Source organism: Stegostoma tigrinum, chromosome 29 (assembly GCF_030684315.1).
Source record: "Stegostoma tigrinum isolate sSteTig4 chromosome 29, sSteTig4.hap1, whole genome shotgun sequence".
In the NCBI taxonomy this organism is placed as follows: Eukaryota; Metazoa; Chordata; class Chondrichthyes; order Orectolobiformes; family Stegostomatidae; genus Stegostoma; species Stegostoma tigrinum.
The window spans coordinates 28,956,540-28,982,644 of record NC_081382.1 but is presented as its reverse complement, the minus strand read 5'-3'; the positions used below and the strand labels follow the sequence as shown (position 1 = coordinate 28,982,644).

Here is a 26,105-nt window from a genome sequence, read left to right as displayed (position 1 = left end):
TGCACTTACAGAAATGAAGTGAACACTTCAATATTGGAACAGGTTAAAAATAAATCCAAATTAAGTGCCAAACATGGGTAAACACATGCTATTTAAAAAGTTAGCATAAGAGCCTGTTTTGCTTGCGAGTAGCAGCTCAGCAGAATTATAAGGCTCTGGGATGCACATCAATCTTAAAATTTAAGCATCTGTTCATATTCTTCAGAAATATTGCAAGGTCAAAATCCTGGAAGTCCTTGCTTGAAGGGACAGTGGGTGCACCAATATCATGTGGTGAGCAACCGTTTTGAACTAATTCATTCCATCCCATTGTAAGTGGTAATAAGTGCTGACCTTGTCAGTAATGCTTGCATCTCAGAACAAATTGAAACTAAAACATCTTCAATTTGGGAAGATAACAAGATTAGAGCTGGATGAACACAACAGGCCAGGCAGCATCTGAGGAGCAGGAAGTTTCAGGTCTGGACCCTTCTTCAGAAATGACGAATGAATCAATTTCTGAAGAAGACTCCAGGCCTGAAATGTCAGCTTTCCTGCTCCTCAGATGCTGCCTGGCCTGCTGTCTTCATCCAGTTCTACACTGATCTCAGACTCCAACATCAGCAGTTCCTACTATCTCTGAGTGAGTTTCAATTTGGGAAGAAAGCTGCAGTTGCAGTGACATCATTCACAAGTCACACACCTTCCTGGTTTGGACGAATTACCACTGCTTTGTTATCAATGTGTCAAATTCCTACAACTCTCCACCCAGTGCAATTGCAGGAGAATGTTCACCAGACAGACTACAATCATTTCAGAAGATTGCTTGCAATCATCTACTGCTCATGGATAACAAGTGGAAAGCAAGAAATTCCAGCCTTGCCAGCAATGCCCACATCCTGAAAATGAATGCAAGTCCTTTCTTTCTTTCCTAATAACACACCATGCACAACAATGGTCCCATCAGGTTAGGATTGACAAGGATACAAATTGCATCCCATTAAACGTTGATATTTTCTAATCAAACAGTTCAGCAGTGTTATTTCACACCCCCAGAGCAGGGCGTGAACCTGGATCTTCTAGCCGAGAGATAGCAAAATTATCATTTTACCACAAGAGCATTGATTCCTATGAAATGCATACATCTGGAGTGGCTGTAATTCATTAAATCACTGTTGATTTAAAATTATTGAGACAACATCCTTACATCCATGGGAACTATTATATTTACCTTTGCTAACACTCAGTCACACTGTTCCGGCTACATTCTGCACCTTACCAGTGGATTGGCGAGTAGAAAATGAACGGTAATTTGAACGTTCCAAAACTCTCAGAAAAGTGATTTAAACACCATGGTTGGAGCATCCTTGACAGAAAGTTTAACACAAATTCCAAAAGCTTAATTCCACACTACAAGCAAGGGAAATGGATTCAACCTGATTACTATCTCATTACTACTACTCTTATCTTTGTGACTCCCCAGTTGCTCCTTGCCACATGAAGGGCCCACATGGAGAGACTTCTGATGTTCTTCTGACAGGCAGCGTCCAACCTAGCCACATTCCATTGTTCTCAGCAGATCATGAGGAGATCTCTGACATGGATTAATTTTTCTCTCCACTGTGGCAGATTTCCCATGCTTCTTCAAGTTGGGAATAAATGCTCACGCTGGCACTACTCATGAATGAGCGTCGGATTCCACCCAGGGCCCAAGCCAACACTTGTACCTCAACCAACCTTTAAATCAGTTGGTCTGGACCTTTGTTATGGTTGATTGTTGGAGCTTACTGTGTGCAAATTGGCTACCACCTTTGCCCCTCATCAGCAGTGACTGCACTTCAGAAGTAACTTGGAATGGTCAACAAACTGCTATTGAAATAAAAATTTGTATTTCTTTCGCCATTTGTTCACAGAATTCTATCTTGTCAAAGTGATGTAGCTAAAGATAGCAATGTGCCATTACAGGAACAATATTTGCATATCCTACCAAAATATCATCACGCTACTCCCAATTCTTTGAATATTACAAGAGCATTTAAATGGATCAAATGGAACATGGATATAGCCCAATATTAATTTACAGAAGTATCAGTCAGCTAGGCAGAGAGATATTAATGTAATTAGGTTTTCTCTTCACAGCACATTCACCAGCTTCTTTGCTTCCAGCTAACTCTACTTAGAAGTTTCGTAAAGCACAAGACGTCAAAGCTGTACTGGAAAACAAGTTCCATCCAGTTATGATTTTAGCTAATTATCTGTGGCAACCTACTTATTTTCCAATGAACATAGTAATTAGAGAGGTCTAATCTGTGCATTATGTTCAGATTCCATCGGATTCCCGAGGCTGTATTTTTAAAAGAAAACAAAAATCAATTCCAAGGGTTTCTCAGCCACAGGTTGAGCAACTGGTAGGGAAACGCCATCTATTCCTGCCATGATGCCCAATTCCTGCATGAGGTGCCCTTCATGGGTTCCCCCTAGGACAGGTGCCGATGTTCAGGAGCATGGCTGCAAAAATCTGATTACCCAGAGCTGCTATCCAACCCCTCAGTGCCCCCACAACCACTGGGAGTGGTAACAACTGCCAGGAACACATCCACCAGGAGCCCAGGATTGACAGTGACCCCAGGTCAAAGAGACAAGTGAGGGCAGAGAGGGGAAAGGAGGGGAGAGAGGCAGAGCGTAGGAGGGAAGGGCAGTGAGTTGGCATTTTCAACACTTCCCCCCCCCCACCCCCAACACTCCTACAATGCAACAAACACTAAGGGGCATACTCCCAAAGTCTAAAAACCTCCTGGCAAATCCCAATAACTGGTGAATCAGTGGGCCTTGGTGCCACGATTCTTGCCATGACATATGCCATTCAATCCACCCATACTTCTTGCTCTAAAGAAGAAACTTGGGCAACCTCTCATGTATGCAAAGCAAAAGACTCATTTTGGTTATTTTGGCAGGCAGCCACAAGGTGAGCTTCCTCCGTGCATAATATGTAGAGAGGTTGCAAAAGCATTCCTTGTAAGTGACAGACAACTTGATAGGAGTACACATTATAAACATTACCTCTTGAAGTTTCAGGTAACTGGATTAGTGTTACACAAGGTATGCGATCTGTCAGTGCTTGAATCCGTTCAGCATCTGCGATAAGCACAAAGTACAGAATTTCATATGCTGTCACATACACTGCAAGGTATTTGCCCTAATTAAAAAAAAAGCGAGCTATATTTTAAAAAAAATGGGAGCTCCTGTCTAAAAAGCCCAAGGAAAGTCCCTTCTCCTGAGAATTATGCAATTAAGTTTCAGTTTCAACTTTGCAGCCTCATAATTCTGTACAATAATAGACATGCTGTGTAAACTCCCCAATGACGACTGCCAAAGGCAGCAAGCAGCGAAGTCCACATTACAACTCCCTCCTTCTCCAAACTAGCAAATTTCAACCAGGATAGCAGCAGACGTGGCCCAGGGTTGATCAGTAGAATATACTGGAATTTAGATTGGAGAAGTTTCCTCAGTTGTTCCTCAGACAGGGGCAGAATATTATCAAACAGAAGAGCGACCAGCAGGAGGTTGTTGTAAATGTTGGTACCAAAAATATAGTTAGAGAAAGGGACAAGGTTCTGAAGAGAGAATAAAGGAAGCTCGGCAGGAGTTTAAAAAAAGAAGGTCCTTGAGGGTAGTAACATCTGGATTAGTAATATAAATTGGTGCTAGATGGCGGTGAGAGTAGGATCAGAAGGATAGAGCAGATGAATGCACGGCTGAGGCGGAGGGGACAGTGATTCATACTTTTTGGATCAGTGCAATCTCTTCTGTGTTGGAAGTGACCCTAGAAGGATGGGTTACACCTGGATTGGAAAAGGGACCAATACCTGTCAGGGAGGTTTGTTGAAGTTGCTCAGGAGGCTCAAACGAATGTGGGGAGGGGTGGTACCCAAAGAGACAATGATAAAAAAATGTACATTTGAGGTGGGTCCTGTTGAAAAGAGGAGCAATTCAAATAGTCAAGGGGGCAAGGGCATGGCAGAGAATGAGGTAGGACTGGCAAATTAAACTACATTCATTTTAATGCAAGAGGCCTAACAGGTAAAGCAGATTAACTCAGAGTGGTTGAGAACATGAGACTGGGATATCATAGCTTTGTGAAGGGCAGGGCCGGCAGCTTCATGTTCCAGGATATAGATGCTATAGGAAAGCTGGGAAGGGGAGCTAAAGTGGAAGGGGCAGTGGTGTTTTTGGTGAGGGATAACATTACGCTGTACCGATGGAGGATATTCTGGGAATATGTCCAGTGAAGTTATTTGGATGGAACTGAGAAATAAAAGAGGGATGATCACCTCATTGAGATTGTACTATAGACCGAATAGTCAGCCAGAAATTGAGAAGCAAATTTGTCAGGAGATCTCAGTTATCTGTAAGAATAACGGGGTTGTAAGATGAGGGGAAAAATATAGAAGGGATCTAAGGGGCAACTTTTCATGCAAAGGGTGGTTTAATGATGGGGTTATCTCAAAGTACAACTGGATCTTCATTAGATAGGCGGATAGACCAAAGGGTGCTAGATGGAGTTTAATTTAAATAAGCATGAAGCTTTGCAGTTTGGGAAGCAAATCAGGGCAGGATTATACAGTTAATGGTAGGACCCTGGGAATGTTGCCGAACAAAGAGACCTCTGGGTGTAAGTTCGTAGTTCCTGAATGCGAAGTCACAGGCAGACAGGGTAATGAAGGTGGTGTTTGCCTTTATTGGTTAGCACATTGAGTACAGCACTTGGGAGGGTCATGTTATGGCCAACAGAACATTGATGAGGCCCCGAGATAATGGGAACTGCAGATGCTGGAGAATCCAAGACAACAAAATGTGAGGCTGGATGAACACAGCAGGCCAAGCAGCATCTCAGGAGCACAAAAGCTGACGTTTCGGGCCTAGACCCTTCATCAGAGAGGGGGATGGGGTGAGGGTTCTGGAATAAATAGGGAGAGAGGGGGAGGCGGACCGAAGATGGAGAGAAAAGAAGATGGGTGGAGAGAGTATAGGTGGGGAGGTAGGGAGGGGATAGGTCAGTCCAGGGAAGACGGACAGGTCAAGGAGGTGGGATGAGGTTAGTAGGTAGGAGATGGGGGGGGCGACTTGGGGTGGGAGGAAGGGATGGGTGAGAGGAAGAACAGGTTAGGGAGGCAGAGACAGGTTGGACTGGTTTTGGGATGCAGTGGGTGGAGGGGAAGAGCTGGGCTGGTTGTGTGGTGCAGTGGGGGGAGGGGACGAACTGGGCTGGTTTAGGGATGCAGTTGGGGAAGGGGAGATTTTGAAACTGGTGAAGTCCACATTGATACCATTAGGCTGCAGGGTGCCCAGGCGGAATATGAGTTGCTGTTCCTGCAACCTTCGGGTGGCATCATTGTGGCACTGCAGGAGGCCCATGATGGACATGTCATCTAGAGAATGGGAGGGGGAGTGGAAATGGTTTGTGACTGGGAGGTGCAGTAGTTTGTTGCGAACTGAGCGGAGGTGTTCTGCAAAGCGGTCTCCAAGCCTCCGCTTGGTTTCCCCAATGTAGAGGAAGCCACACCGGGTACAGTGGATGCAGTATACCACATTGGCAGATGTGCAGGTGAACCTCTGCTTAATGTGGAAAGTCATCTTGGGGCCTGGGATGGGGGTGAGGGGGGAGGTGTGGGGCCAAGTGTAGCATTTCCTGCGGTTGCAGGGGAAGGTGCCGGGTGTGGTGGGGTTGGAGGGCAGTGTGGAGCGAACAAGGGAGTCGCGGAGAGAGTGGTCTCTCCAGAAGGCAGACAGGAGTGGGGATGGAAAAATGTCTTGGGTGGTGGGGTCGGATTGTAGATGGCGGAAGTGTCGGAGGATGATGCGTTGTATCCGGAGGTTGGTGGGGTGGTGTGTGAGAACGAGGGGGATCCTCTTTGGGCGGTTGTGGCGGGGGCGGGGTGTGAGGGACATGTTGCGGGAGATACGGGAGACGCGGTCGAGGGCGTTCTCGATCACTGTGGGGTGAAAGTTGCGGTCCTGGAAGAACTTGGACATCTGGGATGTGCAGGAGTGGAATGTCTTATCGTGGGAGCAGATGCGGCGGAGGCGGAGGAATTGGGAATAGGGGATGGAATTTTTGCAGGAGGGTGGGTGGGAGGAGGTGTACTCTAGGTAGCTGTGGGAGTCGGTGGGCTTGAAATGGACATCAGTTACAAGCTGGTTGCCTGAGATGGAGACTGAGAGGTCCAGGAAGGTGAGGGATGTGCTGAAGACGGCCCAGGTGAACTGAAGGTTGGGGTGGAAGGTGTTGGTGAAGTGGATGAACTGTTCGAGCTCCTCTGGGGAGCAAGAGGAGGCGCCGATACAGTCAGCAATGTAACGGAGGAAGAGGTGGGGTTTGGGGCCTGTGTAGGTGCGGAAGAGGGAATGTTCCACGTAACCTACAAAGAGGCAGGCATAGCTGGGGCCCATGCGGGTGCCCACGGCCACCCCCTTAGTCTGTCGGAAGTGGGAGGAGTCAAAAGAGAAGTTGTTGAGGGTGAGGACGAGTTCGGCTAGGCGGATGAGGGTGTCGGTGGAGGGGGACTGGTCGGGCCTGCGGGACAGGAAGAAGCGGACGGCCTTGAGGCCATCTGCATGCGGAATGCAGCTGTATAGGGACTGGACGTCCATGGTGAAGATGAGGTGTTGGGGGCCAGGGAATTGGAAGTCCTGGAGGAGGTGGAGGGCGTGGGTGGTGTCACGGACGTAGGTAGGGAGTTCCTGGACCAAAGGGGAGAAGATGGAGTCCAGATAGGTGGAGATGAGTTCGGTGGGGCAGGAGCCGGCTGAGACGATTGGTCGACCAGGGCAGGCAGGTTTGTGGATTTTGAGAAGGAGGTGGCGCAGTGGTAGTATGGCGCACTGACCTCTACATCGCCGAGGCCAGACGCCAACTCTCCGACACCACCTCCTACCGCCTCCTCGATCATGACCCCACACCCGAGCACCAAACCATCATCTCCAACACCATTCACGACCTCATCACCTCAGGGGACCTCCCACCCACAGCCTCCAACCTCATTGTTCCCCAACCCCGCACGGCCCGTTTCTATCTCCTTCCCAAAATCCACAAACCTGCCTGCCCTGGTCGACCAATCGTCTCAGCCTGCTCCTGCCCCACCGAACTCATCTCCACCTATCTGGACTCCATCTTCTCCCCTTTGGTCCAGGAACTCCCTACCTACGTCCGTGACACCACCCACGCCCTCCACCTCCTCCAGGACTTCCAAGTCCCTGGCCCTCAACACCTCATCTTCACCATGGACGTCCAGTCCCTAGACACCTGTATTCCGCATGCAGATGGCCTCAAGGCCCTCCGCTTCTTCCTGTCCCGCAGGCCCAACCTGTCCCCCTCCACCGACACCCTCATCCGCCTAGCAGAACTCATCCTCACCCTCGACAACTTCTCTTTTGACTCCTCCCACTTCCTACAGACTAAGGGCGTGGCCATGGGCACCCGCATGGGCCCCAGCTATGCCTGCCTCTTTGTAGGTTACGTGGAACAGTCCCTTTCCGCACCTACACAGGCCCCAAACCCCACCTCTTCTTCTGGTACATTGATGACTGTATCGGCGCCGCATCTTGCTCCCCAGAGGAGCTCGAGCAGTTCATCCACTTCACCAACACCTTCCACCCCAACCTTCAGTTCACCTGGGCCATCTCCAGCACATCCCTCACCTTCCTGGACCTCTCAGTCTCCATCTCAGGCAACCAGCTTGTAACTGATGTCCATTTCAAGCCCACCGACTCCCACAACTACCTAGAGTACACCTCCTCCCACCCACCCTCCTGCAAAAATTCCATCCCCTATTCCCAATTCCTCCACCTCCGCCGCATCTGCTCCCACGATAAGACATTCCACTCCCGCACATCCCAGATGTCCAAGTTCTTCCAGGACCGCAACTTTCCCCCCACAGTGATCGAGAACGCCCTCGACCGCGTCTCCCGTATTTCCCGCAACACGTCCCTCACACCCCGCCCCCGCCACAACCGCCCAAAGAGGATCCCCCTCGTTCTCTCACATCACCCCACCAACCTCCGGATACAACGCATCATCCTCCGACACTACCGCCATTTACAATCCGACCCCACCACCCAAGACATTTTTCCATCCCCACCCCTGTCTGCTTTCCGGAGAGGCCACTCTCTCCGTGACTCCCTTGTTCGCTCCACACTGCCCTTCAACCCCAGCACACCCGGCACCTTCCCCTGCAACCGCACGAAATGCTACACTTGCCCCCACACCTCCCCCCTCACCCCCATCCCAGGCCCCAAGATGACATTCCACATTAAGCAGAGGTTCACCTGCACATCTGCCAATGTGGTATACTGCATCCACTGTACCCGGTGTGGCTTCCTCTACATTGGGGAAACCAAGCGGAGGCTTGGAGACCGCTTTGCAGAACACCTCCGCTCAGTTCGCAACAAACTACTGCACCTCCCAGTCGCAAACCATTTCCACTTCCCCTCCCATTCTTTAGATGACATGTCCATCATGGGCCTCCTGCAGTGCCACAATGATGCCACCCGAAGGTTGCAGGAACAGCAACTCATATTCCGCCTGGGAACCCTGCAGCCTAATGGTATCAATGTGAACTTCACCAGTTTCAAAATCTCCCCTTCCCCAACTGCATCCCTAAACCAGCCCAGTTCGTCCCCTCCCCCCACTGCACCACACAACCAGCCCAGCTCTTCCCCTCCACCCACTGCATCCCAAAACCAGTCCAACTTGTCTCTGCCTCCCTAACCTGTTCTTCCTCTCACCCATCCCTTCCTCCCACCCCAAGCTGCACCTCCATCTCCTACCTACTAACCTCATCCCACCTCCTTGACCTGTCCGTCTTCCCTGGACTGACCTATCCCCTCCCGACCTCCCCACCTATACTCTCTCCACCCATCTTCTTTTCTCTCCATCTTCGGTCCACCTCCTCCTCTTTCCCTATTTATTCCAGAACCCTCACCCCATCCCCCTCTCTGATGAAGGGTCTAGGCCCGAAACGTCAGCTTTTGTGCTCCTGAGATGCTGCTTGGCCTGCTGTGTTCATCCAGCCTCACATTTTGTTGTCATTGATGAGGCCCCTTTTGGAATACTGCAGTCTCCCTACTATAGGAGAGATGTTGTTAAATTTAAAGGGATGCAAATAAGATATACAAGGATATTGCGAGGGTTGCAGGGTTTGAGCTATAGGGAGAGGCTTAATAGGCTAGAGTATTTTGCCTGGAGCTTCAGAAGCTAAGTGGTGACCTTATAGAATGATGAAGGGCATGGATAGGGTGAAAAGCCAAGGTCTTTTCTCAAAGGGGAGGGGATTCCAAACCTGGAGGGCATAGCTTTAAGATGAGAGGGGAAAGATATAAAGGGACCTAAGGGGCAACTTTTCATGCAGAGGGTGGTGCATGTATGCAATGAGCTGCTGGGGAAATGCTACAGGTTGGTACAATTACAACATTTAAAAGGCATCTGGATGGGTACATCAACAGGAAGGGTTTACAGGGATACAAATCAAATGGGCCCAGATTGATTAAGTTTATCTGGTCAGCATGGACGAGAACAGTCTGTTTCCGTGCTGTACGATTCTATGACTCTGTTCCAAGCCGACGATCTCCTCTGATGAACCACCTTAGTTGGGCACATTAAAGGCCTAAATTATTTTTTCCCCTCAAGAAGTTAAACCTCCCTCCACTTAAAACATGTAGTGAACTGTGTTCTACTGTTCGCAAAAAAAAGTCACTAGTAGTCGAGTCAATTTAAGAATAAATTTATCAGCGACATCCAAGAAAAATAAACAAACATGCAATGTCAAGCATACAGCCTTCATGTAGTCACACAGACTTGCACACAGAATACAACGGTAAAAGGAAGTCATGACCCATGCAAAAGGAAGATAAAACAAACATTTGGCTTAGAGTACTTTGGTTGCCTGTGTGGTTTTAACAAGGGCTGTTTACAATTGACTGCATCTGAGCAACCAAATAGCGAACATTGCATTTATTGAAGAGATTTCTATTTGCAGCTGAAATTCTCTCAGGGATGACTGCATTTTGCAGAACCATGCACTACTTGTAAAGAGAGAGAGCCCCTTTTTCTTGACATTATTCCATGTTTCTGAATGCATTCTTGTAGCAAAAAGCACAGGCTTACATTCATAGATGTCCACACGATTAGGGATCATGATATGAAAAAACTGGCTGCTCACCATTGAGGGCAATTCAATTTTATGAAGATGTTTGCAAGGTCTATTATCAGTGCTCATCTGGAATCCTTTGATAGAGCTGGAGAAGGGTGAGGACTTCAATACTTCCAGATGCAAGACAAGTTTCAGGTTTAATTCTTTGTTTCAGCAATACCCGTAGTCAAGAAGTATCATCCTGGAAAAATTTGGAAGTCACGTTGTGACGCAACGTAATCCAGATGGTGACTTTCAGTGCCCAGTTAATTACCACTCAAGCCGTCTTTTCGGGGTGCAAGTCTCAGCCTTGACATTAGAAATTCTTTTGTTCATTCCCTGTTGACTTTGGTGGCCATTTTAAAATGTCCCAGGTCATTTTAAACTATATTTCTCAACCTGAAGTCCAAGACTTTTGAGGCAAGATTTCAAAAATTAATAATTAGCATTTTATGTCATGATAAAAGGAGAAGAGGAGATGGAATGGCAATCTGACGGAAATATTCAAAATCACGAGGAGATTGAACAGAGTAGATCTGGAGAAACTGTGCCCCATCACGAAATGATGGGCATCCAGACCATCCAGCTCAAAAGGCAATAGCAAAATAAATTAAACAAAAAGACAGGAGGAAACAAAATACCCTCACATCATGGGCAGTTAGGCTCTGAAATGAATGGTGATGGAGGTAGGTTCAAATCATTCAGATTCAAAAAAGGAGGTGGACATTATTTGAAGTACATGGTTGTGGGAGAAAGGCAAGAAAACGGCACTAAGTAAAACTTATAGTTGTGTGGTTCTGCGGAGAGTTCCCACTGCTGACTCCTACTGGCATGCAATGAATGGCCAAAGTGAAAACTGGCATCAACTGCAACGCCTCTACTCATTGAGACTAGACACCAAGTGTCAAAAACAAAAAAAAAGCAATAGTCTATTTAACTATGAGATACTAGAAGTGTCACTGCATCTCTGAAACTTGGGTTAATGTGGAATTCCTGCCTTTAGAGCAGAGAAGAAATCCAGAGTACAAAGTAACTCGGGCAAATAAACGTGAGTGGGTGTGTTTAACTACTGAAATGTGAATAAAACTCCCCGGTCACTGATGTATGAGGCTCATCTTGCATTCTCCAATTCAACCATTTTACAGTTTGCTTAGGTTGGTTCGGTTTTCTTAGGTTTACTGTTTGAACAAAATGAATAAACTTTCCACAACACTATTACCACACTTGGATTGACGAGCTGGAAGCTGAGCAGCAATTTCCTTCAAATTAAACTATTGCGTGCAGAAAAGATATGGATTTAAATGACCATGAAGAGCCATTTATGCTTAACAAACGGGCAGTTTTCATTCTTTGTGGAAGTTGACAAACACTGAAAAATGTTGTCATTTTTAACCACTGAACTTTCCACAGATGAAAGCTAATTGGTTAGCTGCTCAAGGGTCTTCGGTTGACTCCTGAGAATGACAATCCATCTTGAAACAAAGGGATCTGTGCAGGAGGGGGTAAGAGAAGTGTACAATAAAGGGAACAGTTGCTATGGGAATAGAATGCTCTTACGTTGAAACACAGAACCTAGGCGCAGGTGGTGGCCATTTGGCCCTTCAAACCTTCTCCAACATTCAGTAGGATCATGGCTGATCCTCAATCTCTGTGTCATATTCTTGCTTTCTCCCCATAACTCTTGATGACTCTAAAATTGAAAACTTCATCTATCCTTTTCCTGGATATATTCAATGGCTTGATTTCCACAACTTTTTGCAGTAGTGAATGCCATAGGTTCCTTACCTGCGCCCCCCCCGCCAAGGGAAGAAATCTTTCTTAATCTCAAACTTAAATGGTCTACTCCATGTTCTGAGACTGTGCGCCCTGGTTCTAGACTCTCCAACCAGGGAAAACATCCTCTCTGCATCTGGAGCTCTGAAAAAAGGGTCACTTGACCCAAAATGTTAACTCTGCTTTCTCTCTACAGATGCTGCCAGATCTGCTGAATTTTCTCAACAATTTTTGTTTTTTTCTTTTCTCTTTGCATTAAGCCTGTCCAACCTTGTTGGAATGTTATACGTTTCTATCAGATGCCTTCGCATCCTCATAAACTCTGTTGAATACAGGCCCAGAAAAAAGTCTCTCCTCATTGGGACACTCCTTCCATCCCAGTACAAGCCCAATGAATCTCAGCTGCACTCTGTCTATGGCAAGTCCATCCTTTCTGGACGTAGGGAGATCAAACCTACATGCAACATTCTAAGCAAGGTCTCACCAATGCCCTGTATAACTGCGGACATCTCCACTTCTGAACTCCATTCTCTTGCAGTAAAGATCAATAGATCATTTGCCTTCATAATGGCTTGGTGTCTGCCTATTTTCAATGACTGGAGTATAAAGGACACCCATTTATACAGATCCCTTTGGTTATCCACAAATACCAAATTTATCACTATTTAAATAACACTCTTTCTTCCTGTTTTTCCACAGGAAAGTGTAAAATGTTGCATTTAGCCACATTACATGTGTCATTTGTTTGCCCATTCATTCAACTTGGCTGAATCACCTGGAAGCCTCCTTACCTCCTCTTAACATACTCCCACCCAGTTCTGTGGTTAAATGGGGATGGCAAAATGATTGGGAAGAGACATCTTTTCCATATGTTCATAGTGCTGAGAATACAGATAACACGGATGAAAGGAGATTATACAATGTGAATGGTCAACAAAAAAAAAATCAGAGAACAAGCAGGGTATTAACAATTAAATATGATAGTTACCTGCCCAGATTCAAATGACAATAAAATTGATTCCTAACTAAACCCAGTTCATATTTTCAATTAAGTTATAACAATTACTTGAAAAGCAACAGCATTTTAGTAACGTACATGTTCCAGGTGCAAACACAAAAATTGAACACTCTGATAAACAATATTGTACGTGCTGGTGTTATGAGGGGGGGGGTGCCCGAGTGCACTCTCTAATAACGCTATCTCACTGGTCACAACATAAATTTAAACGTTTAACCTTGTTACCAATGTGGCCAATTACATACTATTAGGTTTGAATGAAAAGATCAATAACCAGGATTCTTTAACAAAGAAGTGACTTATTGTGAAATAGCACTTATTTGGCAAAGATGCAAAACTGATTAACACTGCCTCTCTCTCTCGTACACGCACACACACACACACACACACACGCCCCTTTTTCAGGAGAATGCTTGGAACACTTTCAGTTATCATCACATTTAACTCTTCAGAAGGGTTCTCTCAGAAAATAGGTGGGTAAGCTTGGTAGCTTCTCTCTCACTCTCTCTCTCTCTCTGCCTGCCTCTTTCAGCAGGCTGTATCCCAACTGAACTCCAATACAATTTCAAAATCAAAGCCAGAATCCCAGACATATGATTTCCAATAAATGAATCCAAACAATGAACAATCCACATTGCTTTATTTTAGTGTGAATCGTCAAAATATATTTCATCTCGCGCCTTCATTATACTGATACTGAGCATGTTTCATCTGTGAATCACAACTGGCAAAAGTGAACAAGTGTCTTGTGTTTGCATTAGTGTAGTGTAGGAATTTTGCTCCAGTATTCCACAGAAAATGAAAGGCATTTTGTCATTTTCTTTGAAATTTATCTTATGAATTTTCAAGTCCTTCAAGGGGGTTAGAGAAATTGTGTACAGTCTAATGACAGTACACTTGCTGTGTGGAAGAGCGAGCTTCAAATAACCAATACGTTGATATCCTATTTCATACTTCTGTGGGATCATAACCAAAGTGCTGGTAGCTGTACAGGATAGGGATCCCACACTGTGGTGCAGTCATATGGGAAGGATTGCTTGATAAAAAAAAGTGGGTGCGTATTTTCACTGTTTAATATGACAGTCACTACTCTTCAGTAATAAATCCATGCTATTTAATTTAACTTAACCAGAAGAAAATGATATGAAAAGAACATTTTGTTTTTAAAAATTCTGAAATACAGTGTTGATGATGTACAATATCACAAATAATATTCATTTCAAAACATAAAATCACCACAAGACCTAGCTCTTTCAAAAGTAAAACAGGAGAACAAACTATACAGCAAAGGGACCAATCAATATTCATACACTAAATGGATCTAAACACCTACAATATACGTATGAAAAATTATTCATTATGGTTTTGGTTTATACACAGATCACCTTCGTCCACAGATGGATCAGGCACATTCTTAGTAACGTCACTCCCTTGGTCCTTCCACTCTCTGGCAGCAACTGCAAGAGAGCAGGACTGGAACAGGTAATGTTACATTGCTTTGTGCAACAAATACAGTGAAGAGCAAAGTTCCCACAGCCCTGGCACCGGTTCCACTTTTGGTTAATACAACACAATGCTTTCATCTGGGGGAAGGTATTTCGGTGCTTTTGATGAGAGGCCAGGGAGAAGTAAATTGGCACTGCTGCCAAGTTATTGTGCAAACAGCTTTACAAAAGGCACAGAGCTTCAAATAAATGCTCAACATATCGCTGCCTCCACTATTAACCAACCCAAAAAGTACTAAAAAATATGAATGCAGCGTATCCATTATTTAAATTGATGCTGAATGTTTGAAAGCTTTTGTAAATACTCAGTTGATAATTACACTTTCTTTTTCACCCTTATGAGGGCAGTGTGGCTGTGTAATACTTAACACAAGGACAATGTTCTGTAATGAGTGGCTCTCTAAGGAAAGACACCAAAAGCCTACACCTTCAGTAAAGGCTCGAATCAAAAGAAAATATTTAATATTAAGAAGGTATTACAGGGGTTTTAATTGCCTGCTAACTTCAACAGGCAGGATTTACAAAAGAAACAACAAGCATTGGATTCTTACCAAGTCAGAGAGGCCAATAGCTAAAAAAAATGTTGAACATTGACATCTCTGCTTTCAATTGACCCCTCCACCAAGAAAACAAGCTAAACTGTCCCCAGATTTTTCCATACATTCTGTTCATATAATACCTTCACTCTGTTCCTTCACTCACTGGGGGATAGCACTTTTGAAAGAAAGCAAATTTAAGGTTTTATTCCTTTTGCTAAAAGCATTGAAGTCACTAGCACAAGACACAAAGCAGCTTCACTGAAGCTCGTCTTTCAAACATTCAAAGTGAGCCCTGGGTTTGAAGAGGTTGCAGCACTTGCTGCATCTCATATGCTGCAGAACATGTGCAACTTGAGCAGGAGAGGAACTGAAAGCACCCAGTATATAGTTTGGTTACACGTTCAAACTGCACGTAGGCATGTGTATACAAGCCCAAGAAGCACAACGGGAGAGAGAAAGTAAGTACATTTGTGTTCTCACATTCTGTGCCAGCTTCAACTAAGACCAGAGGACTGTGGGTGGATCTCATCAAAGATGCTAAAGTAATCTTTCTTTTGTCAATTGCATGCTCCTATGGTTACTGAGCATGAATCACATCAGGACACAAACAACAACTTATAGTCACAGAACACCTCTAACAGTCAATACATACACTCCAAGGTTTGTCACAGGAGTATTACGAAAATAAGCATTTTCCCAAACCATACAAGGAAGTATTAGGTCAGGTGACAAAAGCTTGGTCAATGGGATAAATTTCATGAATTGTCTTAAAGGAGAAAGCAGCATAGAGAGGCAGAAAGGTGTAGAGGGGGTCTGAGGCCTACATAACTGAACACATAACCAAAAATTGTGAAGATGTTTTCAAATGCACAAAAAAGCCAGGTTTAGAAGAGTACTGATATTTCAGGGCGTTGGAGGACAGAACAGGGATGGGCAGAATGGAAGTGGGATTAGAAAACTAAATGCTTGATTTCTTGACTCATTAACAGCTGGGAATAATGCCCATTTGGATTCATTTTTAATACTGAGCATCAATGTAATACTTGCTAACAACACGACAAGAGAGGAACAGAAAGGAAACACAAGGACTAATAACCACAAGTAAATAGCTAACCTAATTCCCATGGTAACAAAATCCTAATTGCTTGATTTGCAACTGGTCAGATAATAAAGCATTCTTTAGTTACTGATCAAGCCTCAGATTTACATAGTCAATTACAATTGGAGCACAGCTAAAGGTCTTGCATTCCCTTACTGTCACCCGTTTTCTCCAAATCCATATAACTTATTATCTTCCCTCTTTTCACAGCCCAATTCCCTACATTTTATTCCCAGGCATTGAGGCAGAGCAATGATGAAACTTTTAAGTGAAGTCACAGATTAGCGACATGGATCTCCCAACAAATTGAAGTAAAACTAACTTGCATTAAAAGGAGCAAATGCTAAATTAATAAATTATTTTAAATGTATAAACATTTATGTCCTTCAGAATGGTTGCAAGATCAAGTCAAGACACACATGCTTGAAGAAAGAGAAATATTGTGATTCCAGTGGACATAAAAAGCACAAGGAAATTGACTGCATCATGCAGTTGATTAGTGTTGCCAAGAGTTTGAAGTGAAAGTTCGTACTTTGTTTAATTACTTTTTGTGATTAGAAAAACGTTGGTAAATTTTACACTGAAAGATGAACCTTTGATGATTAATTGTATAAAGATACTATGGCTTTAAGAGGTGTATTTTGTCCTTTTTTTAAATGAAGTAAGGGTTGAGAGAAAGCTGATGAGCAATCTGCTCCAATGCCAATAAAAGTTTGTGAAGCGTTGGGGATATTTTTGAAGTTAGCCTGAAAGGAATAGGGTCAAGTTCCCACAGAATCATGATTTTTAGTTTTAGTTTTAAGTAGCAGTTGTTGGGGTCCGGAAGCTCTTGTTCCTCTCTCTGTTACAGCTAAAAGCTGGGGTTCTCTTCCTGCTGCTAGATTTGTATGTGAGAAAATCTATTTTTACTGAATTTGCCTTTGCTAAGGGTGTGTTTATGGGATGTTACTGTATTGGAACAGTTGCTATTTAGTAGTTAAATAATCCATTATTCTGTTACATTTTCCAATACTGTTGAGTTATTCCAATTTCTTCTTCCTTTTATTGCATTTTAACTATGGTGTATGAGCAAAATGCGCATTGCTTCAAGGCCAGTAGTTTGACCAATCAAAACTGCAATGGAATGCCGTGCCTGGCACTTTGCTTTAAAAATGAGAAAGTGTTAGGGTCCAGGCTGTCATCTTAATTTATTTTGAGGAAGTTTGGTCCATAACAATAGCTAAGGAGTTCAAGAGGGGACCTCAATTGTCTCGAGTCTTAACCTCACAAAAGATAGCTGGTGCTCAGTCTGATTTCCTTCTCAGTTAATTACTAGGCTTCCAAGGATCATTCTTGATTTTGTTGCTTTGGTACATGGTGAAGGTTCCAATAAAACATGAATCCGCTGCGGGGCTACGTACTGATGTCCAACTATACCTGAAATCTCAATCCTATTCCAGTTTTGTTAGAAGACTGAGCTAAATGTGAAATTATTTCCATTTATATGATATATCTTCAATTGCAACAAATACATTAATCAAACCAAAGCAATTCATTGAATAAATCCTTAGTTATAGAAAAGGGCAATGTAGCCATCTCAGGCATTCTGTCTGAGCAATGTCATATCACGGAGTCTTAGAGATGTACAGCCCAGAAACAGATCCTTCAGTCCAACTCACCCATGCCAACCAGATATCCTAAATAAATCTAGTCCCTTTTGCCAGCATTTGGCCCATATTCCTCTAAACCCTTCCTATTCATATACCCATCCAGGTGCCTTTTCAATGTTGTAATTGTAACGGCCTTTACCACTTCCTCTGGCAACTCATTCCATTTACGCATCACCCTCTGTGTGAAGGCATTGCGCTTTGGATCCCTTTTATACTTTCCACTTTCACCTTAAATCTATGCCCTCTAATTTTGGACTCCCCAAGGCCAGGGAAAAGACCTTGTCTATTTATTCTATCCAGGACAAAACTTAAAATCCCCTAAGGTCACCCCTCAATCTCCGAAGCTTCACTCAAACAAAAATGAAAGGACACGTGCCATTTTTCTCCTGCACCCCCACCCCATAGTAACCAGTAGGTTTTACCTTGAACTCAACAAAGAGGATTCTTTACTCAAGTAGGAGAGATCAGCTGGGCAGACATTCCTCACAGATCTTGTCTTTCAACTAATTCCAGCCACCAAAACTCTCACCATTTAATCAATCAGTGTTTAAAACAGCCCCAGAAAGGGTATATAGCAGAACCAGCAGTAATCACTAGTTATGAGTTTTCTCAGAGGTTATACTATATCCAATATCTTCAATGTTTCATTTGCAAGATTTCTCACAACAGTAGTAAACTTAATTCTCACTTTGCAGATTCTGAGATCAAACATCAGTTCAAGAATGGAAAGTACTATTTTAACCACAAATACATTTCATTTGTATTTACAGAATTAGATCTATTGAACAAAGCAATAAGATCCAAAGTCGGAAGACCACAATTAAGCAATCTAATAGCTCATTGCCAAATTGTCCTTAAAGCTTGGACTCATGAATCACACAAGAATAAACTAATTTGTCTATATTTATTGGGGTATCTTAAAGAGTGTGGTATAACATGCATTATTGGAGTCTTCATTTGGTTTACTGATTAGGTTCTCTAACAAGACAGTAATACAAACACCTTCTTAGAAACCCTCATCAAGAGAGGATCAGCATGAAGCGCCATTTATGAAAAGTGTGCAAGTGCTCCACATACACCTCAGTTATTTGCTCTCCACAATACAAGAAGTTAAAATGTAATAAAAAAAGGGAAGATATCTAGATATTCTGAAGATGTTGCTCCTCTAAAGCAGCTGTTATGAGCTACACAGGAGCAACTAGTTCATGTTTACATCTTTTCTGACAGCACGTAGACTGTTCAACAGTTTCGAACAAAAGCATGATTAACATTGAAACAAGAAGCGGACTGATCAATCTCTCTAACCTGTTTTGCCATCCATTTAGATTGTAGCTGATTTGGATCTGAAGTCAATCAACCTACTTTGTTCCGTAAGCCTTCATACACTTGCCCAACCAAATTATGTTAATCTCTAATTTAGATCATTATCAACAGAGGCTCAAAAGAGCAAGGGCCCGTAGAGACTTAAAATGTTTCAAGCCAATTCCTACATGAAGTATATTTTTGTTGGGCAAGATGCTACTCCCATTATTTATTCCACACTCTGTATACACCACTTTCCCCACTTCGGTTGCAAGGAATAACAGCAAACTAAACTGAACTAATATCATTTCCAATGTATCATTTGGCTAGTTTCCTTCACTCCGACCAAATTGTACTCAAAATTACTGATGTCAAACACCTTAGGATCCATGAACAGGGTCAATGTCAAAAATGCATTCACATTTCTCAGAAAAAAAAATAGGAATTGCTGAGAAAGCTCAGCAGTTATGGCTGCTCATGTGGAGAGAAATTGGAGTTAACATTTCCTCGTACTGAGGAAGGGTCACTGGACCCAAAATATTAACTCTGATATCTCTTCCCAGAAGCTGCCAGACCTGCTGAGCTTTTACAGCAATTCCTGTTTCTAATTTACAACATTCACAGTTCTTTCAATGTTCATATTTCTCAGATTTGGTATTTGCAGTTGAGGTTTCATTCTCAGAATGAAAAAAACATCACATTGGCGTACTAAATTTCACACATCTTTGCAAATTAACAAGAACTCATTTCTCAGAATATGACACGACTAATGTTGATATTTGTTTCTGTTCATACAGACTGTTCTTTAATACATACAGTAGCGAAAAATAGCAGCACCCCACCAAAATCCCAAATATTTCAGTGTAAAGAGATATTCACAGGATGCGATTTCATTGCTGAAACTCAAATCTCTCATCTTTACTGAAAAATTTCTAAATGCAGCATAAGAAAAAAATTCTCAGCAATAGAATGGCTTTCCATTGTTAAACATCCAAGAACAATAAACACTGCTCCAAACATGGTCACAATCTCCATGTTGTAGAACAAAATTAGTCACGGGATATAAGCATTACAGGCTAGGCCAGGGATTTCTTTTCCCCTCTAAATCCAATTACCATTACCAAGCTGTGTTCTTGAACTGCTACAGTCTTTGTGGTGTAGGTACATTCACAGTGTTGTTAGGAACAGGGTTCTAGGATATTGAATAGCGGCAGCAAAGAATTGCTGATATGTTTCAAACTCAGGATGGTGTCTGTCATTTTGACAAAAACTTTAGTCATGCTGCCATGCATCTGCTGCCCTCGTTTTTTTGAGGTCATAAGTTTGCTTTGGTTTATTATCAAGTGTATTTAATACAAATATGGTGAAATATGTTGCTTAGTGTTGCCAATCTCCAGCACCATGTGTGAACACAGAAAATAAACCAAAACACAGAATATTAAAGCCTGAAAAATAAAACTGTAAAGTTCATCTTAGTTTGGAAGGTGGTGTAAAAGAAGATAAAAGTCATTGGCTTTTTAGCCACAATCAATCACCCCAGTTAAGTCCACATTGGATTGCTTGACAGGGAGCCTATCAAGTGGTCCCATTCCATACCATAATGATTTCACTTCCCTTGAGTATCCTTTAGAAATCATTCATTGTTTCTACTTCACCTGCACCCTCATCAATAAAGAGTCCCAGGTATGGAATCACTGCATGGAAACAAACTTTGTCCCTCACACGATTACCACCTGCCCTCAATTTCTCCTGCTCTCAGCTAGCCTGGTGTAAATCAAACTGACCATCAATGAGCAGATTATTTCTATACAACTCCCATATGCTAACACTGTTGATGACTCCTTCCATTACGTGGAAGAACACGGCACAGATGGTGCTAGGTCAAAGATTGGATTTGTCCTGCTTCTTGTGGACAAAACATACCTGGGCAAAGTGATAGTGGGAACTGCAGATGCTGGAGAATCCAAGATAATGAAATGTGAGGCTGGATGAACACAGCAGGCCAAGCAGCATCTCAGGAGCACAAAAGCTGACGTTTCGGGCCTAGACTCTCTGAAGAAGGGTCTAGACCCGAAACGTCAGCTTTTGTGCTCCTGAGATGCTGCTGGGCCTGCTGTGTTCATCCAGCTTCACATTTTATTATCTTATACCTGGGCAAAGTTCCATTTTTTCCAGGTAGATGCCAGTGTTGTGGCTATATTGGATAAGCCTGTCTGCAGCACAGCTAATCCTCCAGCAAATACTTCCAATGCCACAACTCGGACGTTATCAGGGCTCGGCCTTTGATGTTACCCGGTGCCTTCAGCCATTTCTTGACATCATGTGGGGTCAAACAAATGGGCTGAGGTCTGAAATCTGGGATTTTGGGGATCTCAGGGGGAGGAGGAGGAGCTGGATCACCCACTCAGCATTTCGGTCTGAAGATGGTTGCGGATGCTTCACTCCATCTTTTGATGAATGTGCTAGACTCCTCCACCATCGAGAATGGGAATGTTTTTGTAGCCTGCTCCTTCTCTCGGTTGTTTTAATTGTTGTTCATCACCATTCATACTTGCTGACTTCAGAGCCTTGATCACATGCGTTGCTGGAGCCAATCACTTCCCTCTTACCGGAGATTGGAATAGTCCATACAGTCCATTGTGTATGCTCCACCATCATAGGACCATCTCCTCCCTGTATACCTCAACTCCCCACAAGAATGAAAATCTTTCTGGCTCAGCCTTAAAATCTATTCAATTCTGGACAATCCCTAACCCTCTGGAGCACAGAATTGCAAAGAATCACAATCTGTGGGACTTACGGGCAGCACAGTGGCTCAGTGGTTAGCCCTGCAGCCTCACAGCACCAGGGACCCGGGTTCAATTCCTGCCTCGGGTGGCTGTCTGTGTGGAGTTTGCACGTTCTCCCCGTGTCTGCGTGGGTTTCCTCCGGGTGCTCCGGTTTCCTCCCACAGACCAAAGATGTGCAGGCTAGGTGGATTGGCCATGCTAAATTGCCCGTAGTGTTCAGGGGTGCTTGGTTATAGGGGGATGGGTCTGGGTGGGATGCTCCAAGGGGCGGTGTGGACTTGTTGGGCCAAAGGGCCTGTTTCCACACTGTTGGGAATCTAATCTAAAAGAAGCTTGCCTCATCTCAGTCCTAAATAATCCACCCTTTCACCAGAGGCTACGCCCATCATTCCCTCTAATTATTACTTCTGCTGTGGAGTTCTCCAAGCTCCATACTTGGCAGCTGTTTCCAGAAGCCTCTTTGGAATCTTGCACAGAGAACATCTTAAACCCCAGAAAACATAGATCCACTTGCCTCAGCCTCTCCTCATTGTACATGCCACTACGGAGGAACCAATTGAGGGAGCCTTTTGCTTTTCAGTCGCCAATGCAATTATATCTTTCCTTAAACAGGCTGTTTATAACACAGACTGTCCTGTATTGAACCATCATCAGATTAAGACCACACGTTTAACTATTCCACTCAAACGAATCACATTGATGCAGAATGGTAAAGTTGAGAGAAATACCACGTTCCAAAGTTACAGATCGTGGTGTGTGCAGTTGCAAGGAGGGTTCACAGCTAGTGTGTCCAGTTTTTTGAGTACAAGATCTATTATTAATCTATCACAGTGCCCCACAACACATTGGAGGGTAGAAGAAGCTCACCAAGGTCAGCCATAATAGGGCAGCAGCAGCAGTCTGATTCAGCCAAACTGAACTAAATTGTCACTAACTTAGCTGCGCCCCACATTCAAGCTTCCTGTGCCACTTATCAAGCTAAACCAAAAAGCAGCTAAAAGTCACGCACAGACACTATAAGCAAATTGGAAGTCTTCCATCAAACTTCAGCGACCTAGCTGTGGAATTGCTGATGAGCTGCTTTGCAACATGGATCAATGTCTCGAGAAAAGTAGGCCAGGGCTGTTGAGGCATGTTACATCAACGATGCTTAATGAGAAACAGCGAGAGCTATATCCCCCTTGAGACTTCAAGATGCAGACCAATGTATAACCCTGCTCTTTATTCCGTATTTGCATTCAACACCTGGCTCCGCATTATTTGAAAGTCATTTTGAAAATAAAAGCATTTTAAATACATCTCACCAATAAAATCTGCCATTCTCAGTATGTTAGGTACTTACATGGAGTTGAAGGGAAATTGACGAGAATTCACTCTTATGGCAAGTACAAAGTGATTGTGTTTATACAAGCTTTGAAGAAGCTGTGAGACTCATTACTGTGTTGTAACTGGTATTGCAGAAATATTTTTATTTCTTCCCTCAGGGAGTAACATTCAGCATTTAAATAGTTGTACTTTTACAGCGCACAAGGGAATTATAATAATTAGATCTCTGAATAGATGCTTACCAGCAACGCTAGCCACTGATGTCAACATTCATCTATTTTTGTGAAAATGCAAATTCTGTTTGCATGTTGTTTCTCCAAACTGTAATTTAACTGCCAATGATTCAGAAACACTCAGCCTCAAGAGGAGCAGAAACCGCTCATCTTCCTGCCAAAGTTCATTCTTCCCTGCACTTTCTTGGAACATTGAAGTATTGTTTCCTTGGCAACAAAACAAAACAAGGGGAAATTAGATAAAACCTGGAAGGCGGGACCTATTCAGTAATCTGGGAACAAAGCACAGAAGCGCATTTGACAGCTCAGATGTGCAGCTCGCGCTAGTTCAGACATGACAAAAGCAAATTGTCTCCGATTGAAATTTCTGAGGGTGTATTCACACTCTACAGTTTTTACCAAAGTCAAAGCCGCTTGGCTCCAACACTACCCTAGGCCTTTTATTCTGCTCATCCTCTACCTCCATGTCCTTCTTCCATCCGCTGAGAGGCAGCTTTAAGGCTACTCTAGGGTGGAAAGAAATAAATGTGCTTAATTCCTTCTCATTTATGGACTATAATTCCCGGTAGCATTAAAAAAGACTAAGGTCTTGGATTTGGTGAAGGTAGTATAAATATTTACTGGATTCCACCTCTTGGATTTGGAACAGAGTCATGAAGAGGTCAAATGGTGACCGAAAGTCTCTCCTGAACAGGTAACAGTGTTTGTAGAATTGGACCATTGTCATAGTCTGATTGCATTAATACCGCAAATTTATTATCCGTGCCATGTAAAAACACTGCACTTTTCAGTACCATTATAGCCATATGATATAACATACCATTATAACCCCACAGTCCGCAAAAAAGGTCATAAGAACAAGTAGCAGGAGTGAATGACTCAGCTCATTGAATCTGCTCTGCCGTCTAAAAACTCATGATTTGATCATGGCCTTAACTCCACTTTCCTGTCAGCCCTTCACAAACCTCAATCCAAAATGATTAAAAATATGTCTAACTCAGCCTTGAATATATTATTCCATGGCCATGATCCATTGGATTAAATGGGAAAGAATTCCAAAGCCTAAAACTACTCAAAGAAAATCCTCCACACCCCAGTCTAGTCAAAAACAGGAGACCGCTTAGTTTTAGCTTTACTGTCTCTTAGTTTAGAACCGCACCCCCTACCATCGCTATGCATTTACCCCCTCCCACCAAACACAAGAGGAAACATCCTCTCAATAGGCATCCTATCAAGTCCCAGAATGTATTTTTCAACAGTTGAATGAAAAATGTAGAGGGGCATGTCAGGAGCAGCAGCAGACATATCTGAGAATGAGATGTCACCCAGTGAAACTTAACACAGGACTATGTGCATGCCAACCAGAAGCAATATGGATAGACAGAGTTCAGTGATCCCACAAGTAACAGATCAAATCTACATTCTGCAGCCGTCAGATGCAGTTGTGAATGGTTGTGCACAATTAACCAACTCACTGGATGAGAAGGCTCCACAAATGTTTCCCAGCTTCAGTGAAAGGGAAGATAAGCACATCAATGCTATGGTCCAGTTGGAAGTGTTTGCAGTATGGGCTGATATTTTGTGGACTAGCCTTTTATGTGGCATTTAAAATGTTTTTCAAAAACCCAAATATGCTGTGTGTCCTGCATCCCCTTTGTCTCACTGTGCTCCCACCAGAAGATTTAATTCTGTCTCTCTAATTAACTCAATTGTTCCGTTAAAAATATACATATAAGTTAAAAGGATATTTTTCAAGTTCTCTTCCTTTAAATTGTCTCTTTGCACATTGTGTGCCTCCCTCATTCTGTATATTTTCTCTGGTGTCCTACTGTGTTCTGAATCAGACTGGTATTCATTACAAATCTTCTGCTTTGTTTCAATATATTTGCCTCTTCATCCAGAAAGCCACAGCATTGGTACAAGAGAGCTGAGGTGGGAGAGAGATTCCCTGAGGTTGGTCCGGAGGGAGGAGGGTAACTTCTTCAGGTTAGGCATCCCTGGAAGAGGCTTCGCAGTGAGGTTAAAATTGGTAACCTACTTTCGTTCCTTAAAAAGGAGATGCTTGGTTTGTATTGGAATTATTTCAATAAAGGAAGGCACACCATTGCTCATTCCTGGTCACTTTTTCTTTCTACTACATTGTGTTCAATCCTTGAAACTAACTCGCTCTTTCACTTGATAGCTTTTGAACTTTTTTTGTGTCCATCCTGTAACCATTGTAAATCGATTTGTATTGTGATCACTGTTAGCTAAATGATCTTCCACTAATTTCCACTCATCCTAGATCAAGATGAAGCATCGCTTCCTTCTTTGCTGAACTAGAAACAATACTCAAGAAAAATAAAAATGAATTAAAATAAAGAATTGCAGCCGTTGGAAATCTGGAACAAAAAAAGAAAATGTTGGAGAATTTCAGCAGGGCTGACATCATCTGTGGGGAGAGTAATAGAATTAATGTTTCAATTCCAGTGATATTTTATCAGAATTTTCTGAAGAAGGGTCACTGCACTTGAAATGTGAACTCTACTTCTTTCTCCAGCACTTCCTACTTCTGTTACAAATCAAGAAGGTTCCCTGTTAAAAATTAATGAATATTCTGCCCTCCTGGCCCTTTACATGTCCTTCCCCCAGCCAATATTATAACAATTGTTATTTTTAATATTTGACAAAGAATCCCTACAGTATGGAAACAGGCCATTCAGCCTA

The 26,105-nt window shown here is 43.3% G+C and overlaps 1 protein-coding gene across 7 annotated transcripts in view; it reads right to left on the bottom strand.

The window, feature by feature from the left end:
- LOC125465342 (ras-specific guanine nucleotide-releasing factor RalGPS1-like) overlaps positions 1-26,105 on the bottom strand; it is a 713,999-nt gene that overhangs the window by 640,402 nt on the left and 47,492 nt on the right. For 3 of the 7 annotated variants that reach the window (XM_059638202.1, XM_048558692.2, XM_048558693.2), the window contains one exon: positions 3,040-3,114. The exons of the other annotated variants lie outside the window; for them this stretch is intronic. The gene's annotated coding sequence lies outside the window, so the exon portion shown is untranslated. The remainder of the gene's footprint in view (positions 1-3,039; positions 3,115-26,105) is intronic. 7 annotated transcript variants of the gene reach the window in all.